The 6,000-nt window shown below is 74.3% G+C and overlaps 4 non-coding genes and 2 pseudogenes across 4 annotated transcripts; all 6 read right to left on the bottom strand.

Moving 5' to 3' along the window:
- Nucleotides 1-159: 159 nt before the first annotated feature.
- On the bottom strand, nucleotides 160-278 carry LOC133103270 (5S ribosomal RNA). The gene has a single exon (XR_009703240.1). It is a non-coding gene; the product is annotated as a 5S ribosomal RNA (ribosomal RNA).
- Nucleotides 279-1,188: 910 nt separating this feature from the next.
- On the bottom strand, nucleotides 1,189-1,307 carry LOC133078034 (5S ribosomal RNA; annotated as a pseudogene).
- A 946-nt stretch (nucleotides 1,308-2,253) lies between these two features.
- On the bottom strand, nucleotides 2,254-2,372 carry LOC133103277 (5S ribosomal RNA). The gene has a single exon (XR_009703241.1). It is a non-coding gene; the product is annotated as a 5S ribosomal RNA (ribosomal RNA).
- A 918-nt stretch (nucleotides 2,373-3,290) lies between these two features.
- On the bottom strand, nucleotides 3,291-3,409 carry LOC133103286 (5S ribosomal RNA). Its single transcript, XR_009703243.1, has one exon. It is a non-coding gene; the product is annotated as a 5S ribosomal RNA (ribosomal RNA).
- Nucleotides 3,410-4,316: 907 nt separating this feature from the next.
- On the bottom strand, nucleotides 4,317-4,435 carry LOC133078039 (5S ribosomal RNA; annotated as a pseudogene).
- A 910-nt stretch (nucleotides 4,436-5,345) lies between these two features.
- Nucleotides 5,346-5,464, bottom strand: LOC133103290 (5S ribosomal RNA). The gene has a single exon (XR_009703250.1). It is a non-coding gene; the product is annotated as a 5S ribosomal RNA (ribosomal RNA).
- Between the last annotated feature and the right edge of the window lie 536 nt (nucleotides 5,465-6,000).

The raw sequence follows: 6,000 nt of genomic DNA on the forward strand, positions 1-6,000 counted from the left end.
GCCTGGCCGGCCAGGCAGGCGGAGAGCGCCCCCTCTGGCGCGCTGTGGTGGGAGGGGCCGGAGGAGGTGGGGCCTGCAGCGGTGCCCGGCGGGGGCGGGGGCGGGGGCGGGGGCGGAGGCGGCGGGCGACTAAAGGAGAAGGCGGAGCGGGAGGCAAAAAGCCTACAGCACCCGGTATTCCCAGGCGGTCTCCCATCCAAGTACTAACCAGGCCCGACCCTGCTTAGCTTCCGAGATCAGACGAGATCGGGCGCGTTCAGGGTGGTATGGCCGTAGACGCAGGAGGGGCCCGCGCGGTGCCTCTTGAGGCCCAGCTTCGCTGGCGCCTGCGCCTTACCGCCATGCCGGCGGCCAGCCCTCTCCGGCAGGGCCCTGCCGCCCGCCCAGGCAGGCGACAGGAGGCCTCGGGGACCCGGGGGTGGCGGAGTGGTGGGCCACCTCGCAGCCCAGGGCGGGCGGGACGCTCCAGGCCCGTCGGCGCTTGGCGCCCCGCCGCAGATCCCGCTCGACGCTCACAGGGACGCGGCCCCGGAGGCTTCAGGGCCCGGCGGCCGCGGTCCCTTGGGCATCCCCCCCTGCCCGCCCACGCGGAGTTAGGCGCAGCCCGGCCACGGCCGGGCCGGCCCTCCGGCCGGGCAGCAGCTGGCCCGAAGCCACTGGGAGCCACCATGGAGTGGGCACGGCCCCTTAGCCCCAGCAAGGCCCCCCCTTGCCCCCACGCCGCCCGCCGAGCACAGGACCCCGGCCCTGGTGGACGGCAGGCCCGGAGAAGCGGCCCCGGCCCCCGCCCCCGCTCCCGCCCCCGGCCGTGGCGAAACGGCGGAGGGGGGGGCTTTTTCCGGAGGGAGCTGTGGAGAGACACACGGGCAGACAGGGGGCTGCGGCGCGGCTGGGCTCCGGTGGGGGCGGCCAAGTGCAGGTCGAGGGCCTCGCGGGCCGCACGGACGGCACCCCGGCCTGCGGCGGAGTCTGGGTCCGGGCCAGCCACCACGGGAGCGGCTGGGGTGGCGGCTGCCTTCCAGGGCCGCATTCTGGCCGCATGTCCAGCCAGCTCGGCGGGGAGCGATCCCTCCGGCGCGCTGTGTTGGGAGGGACGTGAGGAGGTGAGGCCTGCAGCGGTGCTCAGCGGGGGCGGAGGCGGCCTCGGCCGCGGGCCACTAAATGTCAAGGCAGAGCGGGAGGCAAAAAAGCCTACAGCACTCGGTATTCCCATGTGGTCTCCCATCCAGGTACGAAACAGGCCAGACCCTGATTAGCTTCCGAGATCAGACGAGGTGTGGTGCGTTCAGGGAGGTGTGGCCGTAGAATGCAGCGGGGGCCACGGTGTGCCTCTTGAGGCTTAGCTTCGCTGGTGCTGGCGACTTACCGCCAGCCCGGCAGCCAACCCTCTCCGGCGCGGCCCTGCCGTCCGCCCAGGCAAGCGACAGGAGGCCTCGAGGGCCCGGGGGTGGTGGAGTTGTGGGCGACTTCGCAGCTCAGGTCAGGCGGGACCCTCCAGGCCTGTAGGCGCTTGGCCCTCCGCCCCAGAGCCGCTCAACGCTCACAGGACTTGGCCCCGGAGGCTTAAGGGCCTGTGGCCCTCGGTCCCTTGTGCATTCCCCACCCTGTCAATCCACACAGTGCTAGGCGCAGCCCAGCCACGGCCTGGCCGGCCCGCCTGCCCAACGGCAGTTGGCCCGAAGCCACTGGGAGCCACCATTGAGCCGGCACGGCCCCTTAGACACAGCAACGCCACCCTTGCCCCCACGCCAACTGCCGAGCAAAGTTCCCGGCGCCTGGTGTCTAGCCAGCCCAGCGAACCGGTCCCAGCCCACGACCCCGCTCCCACTCTCGGCCGTGGCGAAGTGGCAAAGGGTGGGCTTTTTCCGGAGGGAGCTGTGGAGAGACACACGGGCAGACAGGGGGCTGCGGCGCGGCTGGGCTCCGGTGGGGGCGGCCAAGTGCAGGTCGAGGGCTTCGTGGGCCGCACGGACGGCACCCCGGCCTGCGGCGGAGTCTGGGTCCGGGCCAGCCACCACGGGAGCGGCTGGGGTGGCGGCTGCCTTCCAGGGCCGCCTTCTGGCCGCCTGGCCGGCCAGGCCGGCGCGGAGCGCCCCCTCTGGCGCGCTGTGGTGGGAGGGGCCGGAGGAGGTGGGGCCTGCAGCGCTGCCCGGCGGGGGCGGGGGCGGGGGCGGAGGCAGCGGCCTCGGCCTCGGCCTCGGCCTCGGCCTAGGCCGCGGGCGACTAAAGGAGAAGGCGGAGCGGGAGGCAAAAAGCCTACAGCACCCGGTATTCCCAGGCGGTCTCCCATCCAAGTACTAACCAGGCCCGACCCTGCTTAGCTTCCGAGATCAGACGAGATCGGGCGCGTTCAGGGTGGTATGGCCGTAGACGTTAAGAGGGGCCCGCGGAGTGCCTCTTGAGGCCCAGCTTCGCTGGCGCTTGCGCCTCCCCGCCAGCCCGGCGGCCAGCCCGCCCCGGCAGGGCCCCGCCGCCCGCCCAGGCAGGGCAACGGCGGCCTCGGGTACCAGGGGGGTGGCGGAGGGTTCGGCGACCTCCCAGCCCAGGGCGGGCGGGACCCACCAAACCGTTCGGCGCTTGGCGCCCCGCCCCAGATCCCGCACGTCGCTCACAGGGACGTGGCCCCGGAGGCTTCAGGGCCCGGGGCCCGCGGTCCCTTGGGCCTCCCCTCTGCCCGCCCACGCGGCGCTAGGCGCAGCCCAGCCGCAGCCCGGGCCGGCCCTCCTGCCCGACGGCAGTCGGCCCTTAACCCACTGGGAGCCACCATTGAGTCGGCACGGCCCCTTAGCCCCAGCAAGGCCACCCTTGCCCCCACGCCACCCGCCGAGCACAGGACCCGGCGCCTTGTGGCCGGCCGGCCCGGAGCACCGGCCCCGGCCCCCGCCCCCGCTCCCGCCCCCGGCCGTGGCGAAACGGCGGAGGGGGGGCTTTTTCCGGAGGGAGCTGTGGAGAGACACACCGGCAGATAGGTGGCTGCGCCGGGGCTGGGCGCTGGTGGGGGCGGCCAGGTGCAGGTCAAGGGGCTCGCGGGCCGCACGGCCGGCACCCGGGCCTGAGGCGGAGTCTGGGTTCAGGCCAGCCACCCCGGGAGCGGCTGGGATGCGGCTGCCTTCCAGGGCCGCCTTCTGGCCGCCTGGCCGGCCAGGCAGGCGGAGAGCGCCCCCTCTGGCGCGCTGTGGTGGGAGGGGCCGGAGGAGGTGGGGCCTGCAGCGGTGCCCGGCGGGGGCGGGGGCGGGGGCGGGGGCGGAGGCGGCGGGCGACTAAAGGAGAAGGCGGAGCGGGAGGCAAAAAGCCTACAGCACCCGGTATTCCCAGGCGGTCTCCCATCCAAGTACTAACCAGGCCCGACCCTGCTTAGCTTCCGAGATCAGACGAGATCGGGCGCGTTCAGGGTGGTATGGCCGTAGACGCAGGAGGGGCCCGCGCGGTGCCTCTTGAGGCCCAGCTTCGCTGGCGCCTGCGCCTTACCGCCATGCCGGCGGCCAGCCCTCTCCGGCAGGGCCCTGCCGCCCGCCCAGGCAGGCGACAGGAGGCCTCGGGGACCCGGGGGTGGCGGAGTGGTGGGCCACCTCGCAGCCCAGGGCGGGCGGGACGCTCCAGGCCCGTCGGCGCTTGGCGCCCCGCCGCAGATCCCGCTCGACGCTCACAGGGACGCGGCCCCGGAGGCTTCAGGGCCCGGCGGCCGCGGTCCCTTGGGCATCCCCCCCTGCCCGCCCACGCGGAGTTAGGCGCAGCCCGGCCACGGCCGGGCCGGCCCTCCGGCCGGGCAGCAGCTGGCCCGAAGCCACTGGGAGCCACCATGGAGTGGGCACGGCCCCTTAGCCCCAGCAAGGCCCCCCCTTGCCCCCACGCCGCCCGCCGAGCACAGGACCCCAGCCCTGGTGGACGGCAGGCCCGGGAAGCGGCCCCGGCCCCCGCCCCCGCTCCCGCCCCCGGCCGTGGCGAAACGGCGGAGGGGGGGCTTTTTCCGGAGGGAGCTGTGGAGAGACACACGGGCAGACAGGGGGCTGCGGCGCGGCTGGGCTCCGGTGGGGGCGGCCAAGTGCAGGTCGAGGGCTTCGTGGGCCGCACGGACGGTACCCCGGCCTGCGGCGGAGTCTGGGTCCGGGCCAGCCACCACGGGAGCGGCTGGGGTGGCGGCTGCCTTCCAGGGCCGCATTCTGGCCGCATGTCCAGCCAGCTCGGCGGGGAGCGATCCCTCCGGCGCGCTGTGTTGGGAGGGACGTGAGGAGGTGAGGCCTGCAGCGGTGCTCAGCGGGGCGGAGGCGGCCTCGGCCGCGGGCCACTAAATGTCAAGGCGGAGCGGGAGGCAAAAAAGCCTACAGCACTCGGTATTCCCATGTGGTCTCCCATCCAGGTACGAAACAGGCCAGACCCTGATTAGCTTCCGAGATCAGACGAGGTGTGGTGCGTTCAGGGAGGTGTGGCCGTAGAATGCAGCGGGGGCCACGGTGTGCCTCTTGAGGCTTAGCTTCGCTGGTGCTGGCGACTTACCGCCAGCCCGGCAGCCAACCCTCTCCGGCGCGGCCCTGCCGTCCGCCCAGGCAAGCGACAGGAGGCCTCGAGGGCCCGGGGGTGGTGGAGTTGTGGGCGACTTCGCAGCTCAGGTCAGGCGGGACCCTCCAGGCCTGTAGGCGCTTGGCCCTCCGCCCCAGAGCCGCTCAACCCTCACAGGACTTGGCCCCGGAGACTTAAGGGCCTGTGGCCCTCGGTCCCTTGTGCATTCCCCACCCTGTCAATCCACACAGTGCTAGGCGCAGCCCAGCCACGGCCTGGCCGGCCCGCCTGCCCAACGGCAGTTGGCCCGAAGCCACTGGGAGCCACCATTGAGCCGGCACGGCCCCTTAGACACAGCAACGCCACCCTTGCCCCCACGCCAACTGCCGAGCAAAGTTCCCGGCGCCTGGTGTCTAGCCAGCCCAGCGAACCGGTCCCAGCCCACGACCCCGCTCCCACTCTCGGCCGTGGCGAAGTGGCAAAGGGTGGGCTTTTTCCGGAGGGAGCTGTGGAGAGACACACGGGCAGACAGGGGGCTGCGGCGCGGCTGGGCTCCGGTGGGGGCGGCCAAGTGCAGGTCGAGGGCTTCGTGGGCCGCACAGACGGCACCCCGGCCTGCGGCGGAGTCTGGGTCCGGGCCAGCCACCACGGGAGCGGCTGGGGTGGCGGCTGCCTTCCAGGGCCGCCTTCTGGCCGCCTGGCCGGCCAGGCCGGCGCGGAGCGCCCCCTCTGGCGCGCTGTGGTGGGAGGGGCCGGAGGAGGTGGGGCCTGCAGCGCTGCCCGGCGGGGGCCGGGGCGGGGGCGGAGGCGGCGGGCGACTAAAGGAGAAGGCGGAGCGGGAGGCAAAAAGCCTACAGCACCCGGTATTCCCAGGCGGTCTCCCATCCAAGTACTAACCAGGCCCGACCCTGCTTAGCTTCCGAGATCAGACGAGATCGGGCGCGTTCAGGGTGGTATGGCCGTAGACGCAGGAGGGGCCCGCGCGGTGCCTCTTGAGGCCCCAGCTTCGCTGGCGCCTGCGCCTTACCGCCATGCCGGCGGCCAGCCCTCTCCCGCAGGGCCCTGCCGCCCGCCCAGGCAGGCGACAGGAGGCCTCGGGGACCCGGGGGTGGCGGAGTGGTGGGCCACCTCGCAGCCCAGGGCGGGCGGGACGCTCCAGGCCCGTCGGCGCTTGGCGCCCCGCCGCAGATCCCGCTCGACGCTCACAGGGACGCGGCCCCGGAGGCTTCAGGGCCCGGCGGCCGCGGTCCCTTGGGCATCCCCCCCTGCCCGCCCACGCGGAGTTAGGCGCAGCCCGGCCACGGCCGGGCCGGCCCTCCGGCCGGGCAGCAGCTGGCCCGAAGCCACTGGGAGCCACCATGGAGTGGGCACGGCCCCTTAGCCCCAGCAAGGCCCCCCCTTGCCCCCACGCCGCCCGCCGAGCACAGGACCCCGGCCCTGGTGGCCGGCAGGCCCGGAGAAGCGGCCCCGGCCCCCGCCCCCGCTCCCGCCCCCGGCCGTGGC

Source organism: Eubalaena glacialis, chromosome 1 (genome assembly GCF_028564815.1).
Source record: "Eubalaena glacialis isolate mEubGla1 chromosome 1, mEubGla1.1.hap2.+ XY, whole genome shotgun sequence".
NCBI lineage: Eukaryota > Metazoa > Chordata > Mammalia > Artiodactyla > Balaenidae > Eubalaena > Eubalaena glacialis.